Genomic DNA, 12373 nt, shown 5'->3' on the forward strand with positions numbered 1-12373 from the left:
CCGCCCTTTCCCGAAAAACTCATTTTTTTAGGCATGTAATAGTAGTTTACTACCTAAATTTAGTAAACTAGGATTACATACTTATACATATTGTCGGGGGGGGGGAGAAGTTCATCATCCCTTTGGGATCAGGCGATCAGGTACACGGGCCTCCTCTGGGCTTCAGCTTGCGCCGCTGTAGTGCAGTTTAAAAACAGATTAACAATAGGTTGAAATTACTAATTGGTGGCTGAAGACAGGGATATATCTTTGCATATAATTCATAAAAAATGAATTGGTAATAAGCGAATTACATTTTATTATCGTTTGAAAATAAGGTATAGATCGTTTGACAAACAATTAAAAAAATCCTTTGCTTAAAAACTAGGAGGGCAAAATAATAACTCTGCCCATGGCTCAAAAAAGTAGGGGGGCACTTGCCCCCCCCCCCCCCCAGTTTACGCCAATGCTGTCCCCAACTGAGCTAAAGGGCCTTCCTCTCGGGTTGATATGCACTAAAGCAACGCGTAGTAACAAAGCAACAAAATAAAAGGAAATCGATGCCACTACTTTGTAAAAATATTTTTTAAAAGTTATGCTGTGGTTTACCATGTTAAAATAAATGTCTTGTTCCTTGATTTTAGTAACAACAGAGCTGTTGCACAGAATTCTGCAATGAGTTTAGATTAAATGAAAAGTGTAGCTGCAAAAGTAGGTATCTCCCATTCTTATTTTTCCGGAAAAGCCCCCCCCCCTCCCCACCACCACCACACCACACCACACCAACTTTTTCATCGCCATACTATTAGGTAGGTCAACAACCTAAGACAGTCCGAGAGTTTCAAAATAATCCCCTAAATTGTCTAAACAAAACAAGAAAAGTTATTTTAACTCATACCTTTTTGTAGCGTATGTGAATTTTTCCAATTTTTTTTCCCTTTGAGATAGGGTAAGTGCTCCAGTAGTCGGTCACAATTACATAAAATTGCTTATAAATAGAATATGTATAACTCAAAATCGGATATGATGCATCTTTACTTGTCCCCAACTATCATCCAATTACAGTGAAGTTGTAATTACTTTTCATTAAGTAGTAATCAGTCATTTAATTTTAAATGGTGTGCCCATCATCCTAATTTGCGATTCTGCTTATTTTTTTTTTGTTAAAAAGACACATCATCTTTAAATGTTTTTCGTTCTACTGTAAATTTGCTTTTACTTATGTTTAAATGGATTGTATAACACAACGTTTCAATTAAAAAATAAACTCCTTCTTAGACTCAATTATTTTTGGAGGGGTGGGCGACCATTGGGTACTGAATTCTTATGCATTCCAGTCGGCCATGGCATTGGCAGATTGACCATTGGTTCTGTACTGTTTGGTTGACGTACCCAGTAGTCGACTACGTACTTAATATGGATTTTCTAAAGTTCATCAAATATTAATTAAAATAATCTATTGACGCAGTGGCAATTTAGCTGTTTTGAGTAAAAATTCCTTTTCTGACATTATTTCTTAAAAGAAAATGTTTAAATTTTGTGCCTTAACTTTTTTTGACAAATAGAGTCGTTTCATCATTTTACTGCTTCTAATGTTGATTTTAGTGAAGACTTCTCGAAAACAGGGTTGAAAACAGGTAGTAAATTTAGTCCGTCATTGCGTTTAGACAAGGCTTCACTTGATACGCGTCTTGATAAGACGCATATCAAGTGAAGCCTTGGTTTAGAATATATAAGTTCTATATTCTAATACTCAACTTGTCATTACCAAATAGCAATTTATCGTTTTCTTTTTTTTTTTTTTTTTTTCAATTCAAATCATGATGCGTTGATGAAAGTGATAAAACAAATGATTTGACTTCAATTAGTATTTAATCTGCAATAAAAAAAACATTCCCATTGTAAAATATTAAAAAATAATACTTCAATAGTTACGTTAGTTCAAATTGTTTCAATGAGCGTTAAACCTACGATTATTCTTTTTATTGCTCATTTTGCTAAACTATTTACGCCACCAAAAGTTCAAGAAACCTGAATTCTATTCAAACTAATTCTTCCAAATGTTGGTACGACTTCTCATTACTGCTTCTAACCAAATATTTAATTCACTGGGTTTTCTTCACAAGGAAATAAAAAATTACGTCTTGTTTAAAAGTTTGCCAAGTTTGTGAATTTATTTCAAAATAACATGGTTTCAAAGTTGCATTACGTTGCTACCCACTCCATTTTAGTTTATTCATTGTTTACTAATACTCTTGTTGAAAGCTGTAAGATTACCTTCATGACGTTCCCCATTTCTCAATTTCAATTTACCCACATACAGGCCCGTCATTTGAGCAATCGAGTGGGGGGGGGGGGCAACTGACCCTCTGTATTTTCAAAACATAATTTAAATGGGAATTTTTGCTTGTATTTAAATGTTTTTCCCTATAAAATGCAATGAATTCATACCTTTGCCCCCCCCCCCCTTGAAACCAGAAAATACAGACCTTCCAACATACTTCCTTTTACTGCAGTTCGTTCACAATAAAAGTACCCTTTTTTACGGTAAATTTTGTTTTAGATGTGCCTCCGATCGCCAATCTTTCAAGTATTTTTCGAGCAGAGTTTTACTTGCTTTGTTTTGAGGTGAAATTGTTTCCAAAACTACAATTTTAATTTCATGTACCGTATGTTGAAGATTCGTTCTAATGAACATGGACCAGTCAAGTGTCAATTGTATTGATCATCAATTCACTCATTATCGATCATGAGTTCTATCAACTTTTTTATTCAGTCTGTATCTTAGCATACACAGTTAAAACTTTTGCGCCAGGGTCGGGGGGGGGGGGGGATCTACGTTCTCATGCTTTCAAAATTCTTTTTCAAAAAAAATCTGGGTCTTTTCAATTTTTCAATTTTTGTTTTCGCAGTATATGATACTACTTCAGTAAGTGATGTAGATAAATAATAAAAAAATTATTGCATGTGATGCATATTCAAACTGATTGCAAATTGAAAAACAATACAAAGATGGATGTTATGAAGACATCAAGAATGCAGAATTCTTTCGTAATTATTGTTATAAATTATTTTGTTAAGTGTACAATGCTGTGCTGTAAGTTTCGCATTAAATTTTGTTTAAATTTATTCACTCATACCCCATAAGAGAGACTACTGCGCTCATACATATCCGAGAACTGGATCTCTGCGGCCGATTACTGGAGCATTTTCTCGTGTTAACAATAGGCTAGTTTTTAAAATAAAAATATATTGTGACGGATCCGGTGCGACTTCCAACTTTCTTGAAAGGACGACACAGTTCTTGATTAAGAATACAGGAAATTTATTTACACTATGTACAGGGAAGATCGTCAACAACTGCCTAAATTAATCATCAGCAATTAAGCAAATATCACACAACACCGTAAACTCAACGGTTACACACGTATTTACTTCCAAATACGAAAAACAACACAGCGAAATGCCTCGCAATCAACAGAGCTAATACACTCTCAGTACAAATTCTCAATCGAAACTGAACTCTTTATCATGCATAACGCTTTTTACACACACCGAAAAGAGAGCTCTCAAATATTCCACAAGATTCCAAATGCTTCTCGAAAATAGTAGACCGTTATTTTATTTCTTCTTTTTATTCATTCCCGAATCTTATCAATGAAAAATAGGGGGTCCATATACTTCGACCGAATGTATAGGAGCTGTATATTCATTACGGGAAACTATTTACAGGTTACGTTACTACAATAATCACTATTTACAGAATTTGTAACAATATTTATTTCTCAAACAAATTAGTGAATCATTATCAGAAATATATAGTCTAAAGCCTAACAATCTTTTTGTTGTTGAATTGATTGCTGAAATTTATAGGTTAACAAAAAACAGCAATCGCTGTCTTAACTGGCCAATTACTGGAGCTCTTACCCTACCTAATATTGTAGCCATATGCATAGGCGGATTTAGGACTGAGTTCTTGGGGGGGGGGGGGGGGGCAGGATTTTTTCTTGGAGCAACATTTTTAATTGCCCTCCCCCCCCCCACCTCTCCCATGTTTTTATCTGTTTTCTGTGATGCATAAGGCCATTCTTTACTTTTTTATGTGCCGTTTTCATTACTGTGTTTAATCATGCTGTCCTTTTTTAATTGACCTTAAAAGAGAGGGGGCTGGTATTAAGAGAGTGACGCAGAGCTCCCTTTTAAGTGGGATATTGAATATCTCCAATTTTAGGCGGCCCGGGGGTCTCGGGAGGAAAATATATAAAATGGATATAAAATTCTGCATTTTGAAGACTTATAAGGGTTTTAAAAAGTTTTACACATTAAAAGTGATTTGTGATGCAAGTTAATACTTTAAAGAAAAGGTGCACAGATTTAGAGAATAGGTATAAAGAGAGTAACATACTACCCATTTGAACAATTCTTAATTTATACACTTGATAAGAGATAAAATTGAAGCACACTTTGCTTGGGAGTTTCAAAGACTTGTCTAATTATTTTCAAAGTTTGTCAAAGATTGGGTTTTTGGCTGAAGAGCCCTGGTAGGCTATACTGCCCCAATTCTTTTCAGGGATTTTAGAACCAATAATTTGCAGTATTGTTCAAACTTTGTAAGAAACGGCTATTTTAAGTTTAAAAGAAAAAATAAACTTTAATTTCTCATTACAACTTTTTTTTAAATTATTAGTGCAAAAAACGAAAAAGAATAGGGGTAGTGTATCATTTTTTCCCCGGGCTAAACAGATCAACAATATGCAGTAAAAGTAAGATAAAAGCAATCAATACAAAAGAATTTCCAAAATTCTGCATTCGGGATTAAATAAACAGCAATATATGAAGCATGTGAGTCACAAAAAAATTTATTTCAAGTAATATGTTACAAACGCGAGAACCATGATTTTTACATTTTTGATGCAAGATGTAGCAAGGAGCTGAATTGGACATATTTTGGCATTCCTCCCCCCTACAATTTGTTAGAAATTTTAAAATTTAAGGTTTATAGCCACAGGTTTCCAAATATTCAAGGTTTTCAACTACTTGAAAATGAAATTAGTTTTTCAAACACTTTCCATTTTTTTAAGGAACGAATCACAATTTTTTGGGAGTTAGGGGTCCACTTCAAAGCAGGGGCCCTAAGCTATAGCTTGTTTATCTTATAGGCAAATCCGGCCCTGCATGTAATTCACTCTTACCTGCAGATTTTTGTTTGATTTTTTGTAATTTTAACGAAAATTCGTCAGTTTTTACAGTTAAAAGTATTTTTACGATTTTACCAATCTGTGTAAGGTTTTTATCGGTTTTTATCAAATTTCAGCAAATTTTTCCAAAACTTTTGATGACTGATTTACTCAGATTTCAATAATGACAATAATTGTCTCATTTAGACTTAGATGATTATGACTTACCTTAATTTTTAAACAGTATTTAGAAAGTAAGGAAAATGGTATTTTCCCTCTAAGTAAAAAGATTCAATTAATCGAAACGTTCAGATAACTGAAATTTTTTCAGTTTGCGATAGTATTTACTTTTCTTTCTCAAAAAAAAAAAAAAAAAAGCCGAAAATTTTCCAAGCGCATGAAGTACAGTTCTAACTATTATTTTCATATATATAAATTTTTTCCTTTAAAAAATAAAGAAAACACAGAAAAACATTTCATCAGGTAATAATGCGATCTTACAAGAATTGTGCAAAGCTTTCGTGCCGGAAATATATCTCCTTCACTTTTTCTTTTATTCAGACGTTTTCCTTACAATGTATGATTCTGGAAAATCAGAAATTTAGTTTTGAACTGCTAGGGATTGAGATTCTTAATTTTTTCCCCTAAAAAAATTAAAGCATTGTTTACAGTGATTTTACGTTATGTTTGTTCAATGGTTGGACAATTTTTCTAGTCTTTTGTTTCATTGTTACATACATTCGTTGAGTATGGTGTTAACTGTTACATTTGATAGTATTTTGCTGTATAAAAACCTTTTAGCTATGTACTTCTTTTGCAATAGCATACATTTCAAATCAGCCAATTTCATTTGAACGCGTGATACCAGAAGGTTCTTCAAAATCTTTCGTCTGTAACAACCCAAACATCTAGTTTTTGAAATCACGCAAATTGAAAATAGCGTTCTCAAAAGAGAGAAGACAAATCGTAACGAGTAGATCGTTCTGTTAGCGCAAATTGGGGAGGGGGAGGGAGTGTCCCAAACGTCAATTTTTATAAGTGTTGCAGCTGAATGCATAGCTCATTTAACCTATATTTTCATTCATATACTTGCCCAAATGGTTTTCAGTCCAAAATAGTGAATTTAGACCAATTTTCAGTACCCCAGTGACAGCTGTACTATTTGTATTTAATGTTCGGTTTTTTTCTTTTTCTTTTCTCCCTTCAGAAAAGAACATTGGCTATTCTCTTCATTCTCATTGAACTATTCAAAAAAGAAAAAAAAATCATGATTTTTTTTTTTTTTTTTTTTTTGTAAGATTTTGGAAGATAAGTTGTTACTATATGAACTCTTCTCAAAACTAGGGGGCATTGCATCCTTTGCCCCCCCCCTTATAAATCCACCCATGCTCTTCTGAACTCATTCAAATTCATAATTGAGAATTCAAAAACAAAAAAATAATGATTTTTTTTTTTTTTTTTGGAAGATGTGTTGTTACTACATTAAGTCCTCTCAAAACTGGGGGGGGGGGGCATTGCAACCCTCTGCCCCCCCATAAATCCGCCCATGGCCCATATGCTTTATATATTCATGGAAATTTGTATTAGAATTCTGCTAAAGAAACTAAGACATTAAAACAATATTTTACAGTCCATGTGGGTTCGAATTCACGACCTTCGAATTATTAGCCCGACTCTCTAACCCAACTCAACCAATGGGTCACTATTGTGAATGCTATGCATTAAAGCAATGTGTAATAAAAAAAACGAAGCCCGAATATGGCGAAACACACTAAAAAGAAAGAAACAAGTAATGTGTTGTTAGATATAATCGTCTTACCTCTTAGTGATCGAAACAAGTCATTTCAAAAGTTGGATATTCCTATTTATTTAGATCTATTGAAATATTCTGTCACTTCAATTTTTGTTTATCAGTTTTAATAATTTCCATCAACTAGTCAAATTTCTTTTATTCTCCATTAGCTTAATAAAATATCAATGGTATGTACATAGGTAACTTATAAAGGGTTTTCAAATAGTTAAACCACAGTGAATAAATTAACCTTTAAAAAAAAGTGCTCCAGCCATGAAAAAAAAAATCACAAGTACAAAATAAGCATAAAATGAAATAATGGCTCTAAAATTTTTCTGTTTGCAATTTGAAGGAAAAAATCTTTTCACACTGTTTGCTGACTTAGCTAACTCACTACTACTACCAGATTCAATCACTAATACTCTCAGATTCAATGTAATTGTATATTTTATTTTTGAAATGGCTGTAACAGAGTCAAGAATGCAAAACATAGAAAATGTTGGATCATAAACAAAAAACACTATTTTATTTTACTCTTAATTAACAGTAAAAACCATTTTTATTAAAATATAAATTTTATTGCACAAAATTTACAAAATATTGGTTTCATTATAATGTATAAATATTGTCAACATACCTTTAGGTAATATTTTGAAAATATGACATCTGCCTTCAGCTTGATTATTGACTATTTTAGTTTGATGAGTCCATAACAAGTACAAAACTGCAGTCGCATGTCATAACCGGGCTGTCAGTATATTGCATGTAGCAAACAACATCTCATTTTAAAGCACTCAGCCAAAAATGCTTTTATATCAGAAATATTTTATTTCCAGAAGTCAAGGTTTAAACTTTATTATTAACACTCTGAGTCACAGATTTTTTCGGAATTTGTACAGTACAGTATGCTTTCCTGAGAAATGGAAAGTTCCAACTACTGATAAAGATTGTTGTCTCCATATATTTTCTGAAAACCAAGTACTTCTGGTACTTGGTCTGCTGTACCACCCAAAAGAAGCGACTATACATGGTTTCAATTTTCCATGCTTTTATTTTTGAAAAGAAATTAGAAAAAAGGGGGATAGCCAGATGAGGCCATCTTCTTTAGAACACACATAATTCTTTTATACAGGGCGAGGCGCAGGAATTTTCTTTTTTGAAAAGGAAATAAAAAAGAAAATTTCATGCCTAAAAATTCTTCATTATTATCTTTTTTCTGTTGCACATAATGGGAGATTATGCTTTACAATGTTTTGAAAACAACATCTTGTAAGTGTTGCCCTCCAGTGTCAATACACCGATTCAGTCGAACTCGGGAGTTTTGGTCAACTCTTTGGAGCATAAAGTAAAATATAACAACTTCAAAAGGCACAAATTGCAGATTACAGCAGACATGTGTTTCAGCATTACAAGGAACGCCTTTTTCAGTGCAAAATAAATGAGCTTATGGATGAAAAGGCATCCTCTTTTGTCGGATGTCTTTTGATCCATAAGCTCATTTTTTTTACATTGAAAAAAAGTGTTCTTTGTAGCGCCAAAACACGTGTCTGCAGTAATCTGCAATTTGTGATTTTTGACGTTGCTATTTCTTACTTTACTTTTCAGCACAAAGGTATTTATTTATCTCCTTTAGAGCATGTCGACCAGTATATTGCCAGTTTTGGCTTGGATGCTGTTCTTTAGGTCCTCCAGGGTTAATGGAAGATGGTTATAAACCTGCGATATCAGATAACCCCACAAGAAATAATCACAGAGGGCTAAATCAGGCGAGCGTGCAGGCCAGTTTCAGTTCCATTCCAATCGAGCTGCGGTTAGAAAAATACGCCTCTACAGTAAAAGCGCAATGCAATCTCGACCAAAGCATGATGGCAACTGAAAGCATGATGTAACAAAACTTCCTATTCAGTTATTTCCTTTGAACCTGTTCCTACTACTCTGTGATGCTCCACCCTTTTTGCACGCCAAACTCAAAAAGGGAAGTTCTCACGCTCCACCCTGTACATGTTATCCCTTTAAGGCATGGCAAGTTCCACCGACTGACAGGATTGATCTTTCTATCTACCTTCTGTGAATCAAGCACCATCTGGTAAAAGCACCGTACCAGCCAAGAGTTGAGATTAAAAGTGGTTTCAATCATCCATGCAATTACTTTTTTAAAAATAAAAAATAAAAAAGAGAGAGGAAGAAATTGATGACCACAGTGGACCATTTTTTTAGGAAAACAGATAGAATAGCTTTTCTTGAAATGCTATTGCTTTAAAACTGTGGTCTTCAAACTTTGCCAACTCATAGAAACTTTAGCAGTACTTTAGCGAATCTTTACAAGCTTTTTTCATTTGAGCCAGATCCTACCCTTTACAAAATGTATCAGTAAATATAATATGTAAGTATCAGTTTGTTATATGCAAAAGCAAAGAAAGAAGTATATTGCATTTTTAGTACTAAAAAATTAATGTTAAATAGTACTAGAAAGTACTACTCTAAGTGTCATTTTCTTTTGAATTATATTTGGCAAATGAGATGCATTCTTCTTTTTTTTTTTCAAACTGTCAACGCCTAGCTTCATTGAAGTCAGGGGCAGCAAATAGGGGGGTCGAGAGGGGACAGTCGCACCCCCAAATTTTTTGAGATTAATGATAAAAAAATGAGTAAATTCAATTTACGTGAATCGCAAACCAATGTTCATGAAAAAAGAATCTTGCTGGTTAGTTTTTAACATAAACTTTTAGAAGTTTATGATAAACTTCTAAAAGTTTAGTATAGTAAAGTAGATTCTTCCCATGTCAGGAATCAAGCCTGTGTCCTCTGAATAAAGGACAGCAGCTTCAACCAAACCACAAGAGCCTGAAAGCTAGTTATTAAAAAATAACCTAAGTGCCTTACAAATTATTACTTGGATTTGCAAAACACTGAGACAAGCCATGAGCCCCAAGATGATCACTGCTTTAAAATACTAGGTCCTCCTTTAACTATATTAAACCTTTAAATGAAGATGTATTGGCAATTTTGATGAGGTAGCTACACAAATTGCCCATGATTTGTGCAGATATATTTTTGAAAAGCTATTGAATCATCAGATATCTTGCTAATTCTTCATATTCTAATCAAAATACTAATTTTATGATCAAATATAAACACCATCAAACAGTAAACATTTGGCACACATTTCATTGTCAGTCGAGTCAGTACTCCAGCTCTTACACTCCATCAAAATCCAATCTATATAAATAAAAAAAAGAATATAAGTGTATATATATGTGTGTGTGTGTGTGTATGTTCCCTTTACAAATCCAGTTTATGTTGGATCTCGATGAAACTTTGCAGGGAGGTACTTGGGCATCCGAGAACAGGGCCCTCGTTTGTGAGGGAATGCCGGACCTAAAGTACTGGGGCCCGGAGCTTTGGGGGGCTCGTAAAGTCATGAAACTGTTTTTCCAATAATAATAATTAGTTATTTCATCAAAAAAAAAAGCTATTCCAGGAAAGATTTATTGGGTTTCTGAATTTCTTAGGAAAAAAAAGATTTGATATTACTCAAAAACTGATAAATTGCCTGAAAAGACATAGAATTCCATTAGAAGATTGCAAAGGACAATTGTTCAACAATGGGTCGAACATGAAGAGCGCTCCGAAGAGAATCCAAATCTGAATATTAAACGAAAACCTACTTGCTCTATTTTCACCTCTTGGGAGGGGCCCATTCATAAAATTTAATTGGACTAAATGCTGCAAAGATGTGTCATTGCAGCCAGTCCTTTGAGATGGTTCATTTTTTTTTAGAAGATATATCAATATCTCTCACGGGATTTTCAGAAATGCGCTAGAGTACACGCATTGACGATGTTCAACCCATTTCCTTGCACCATTGGGACTATTTGAATATTGAATGGACTAATGAAAGCACTCGATTGTTTGTGCGAAGAACTTGCCTTACACTTAACCGAGAAGGCATGCAGTGAAATAAAAGCAATAAAAAAAATATTTCAGTTCTTTTGAGAGCATGCTTATGGTTAAAAGTGCTATCATGTATTGACGAACGTAACGTAATTATTCATACACGTGGAATTTCATTAGATGTGGAACCTAATCTTTTAAATGATATTCATAAAAACCTTCAAAAGTTAAGGGATGGTTGACCCACAATTTTCAAGAAACAAAATTGGTTTTTGAAGTAATAAATTTAGAGATGGAATTTTTAAATTCGAAAAAAAAGAACGAATAAAAAAGAGAATAACATTTTTTGCTGGATGAGCATATGTTGAAGGAAAAACAATACATCAAAGTAAACTTATACTCGGTGAATATAATTTCGAACAAAAGTAATTTTTACAGTTTTGGACTTTATTACTAGTGGTTTAAGTGCATGTTTTGAAGAATTGAAGGGAATTTGTTCCCTATTCAAGTCAATGAGCTATACAACAGGAGCCTTCAAACGATATTTCCTAACCTAAGTATTGCCCTTAGCATATTCTGCTCTCTCCATTTGACTGTTGCCCAAGCTGAAAAGGCATTAAGTAAATTAGGAAATAAAATTAAAACGTATACCAGATCAGCAACTGGACAAGACAAACCAAATTCTCTAGCTAGTCTTGGCATTGAGCATTAACTTGTAGCACGAGTTAACTCAGTCATACAGGAGTCTGGGGAAAAGAAAGTATGTTATGGGAAAATATGCTAGTAAACGTTAGAGACAAAAAAGAAAAAGAAAAAAAACTAAATGCCCTGTTTTTAATCCAGGCAGGCATACCTGTATTCATTGGATGTTCAAGTAATGGAAATATACGTAAATTAATTTAAATATAAATTGAAAACTGATGTTCAGAGAGGTTATATGTGGGTTAGTTCCTTGGTTCATCTGACTTCACCTTACTGAAAATTCATAGTATACAGTGCTACCTTAGTTATCTCAGATATGACTAATTCTCCAATTTTTACTGTATAAAGATTCTGTAGTTGAAAATATATTTTTATGCAAACTTCAAATTAGATTTTAAACTTACATTAAAATTTAAAAATTCAATCATAAGCAACTAAACAATGCAACATCATACATGAGTGCAATTTGAAACTATTCATTTTGAAGTTACTAGTGTGTGAATGAGAGGAAAAGAAGCGACGGTATGAAGATATGCAATAGGGAAGGGGGGCATGGGTGCTCGACATTAAAATTGGTACCGAGCCTCATTTCTAGTAGCGGTAGCTCTGCCCAAGAAGAAACCTAGGGGGGGGGGGGGTCGAAGGCCAAAAAATAACTGAACCGTACGAATTTTCATTTTTGTGCCCGAAAATGGCATAAAACGGCTCTTTTGACCCAAAATAGTTATTTGACCAGTTCAAATTTAGCGCCATTCAAAAGCCCGCGAAAAATACCCATAGAATTGAATTAATTCCTTCGACTTAAAAAAAAAAAAAAAAAAAAACAATT

This window comes from Uloborus diversus, chromosome 5, assembly GCF_026930045.1.
Source record: "Uloborus diversus isolate 005 chromosome 5, Udiv.v.3.1, whole genome shotgun sequence".
Lineage (NCBI taxonomy): Eukaryota > Metazoa > Arthropoda > Arachnida > Araneae > Uloboridae > Uloborus > Uloborus diversus.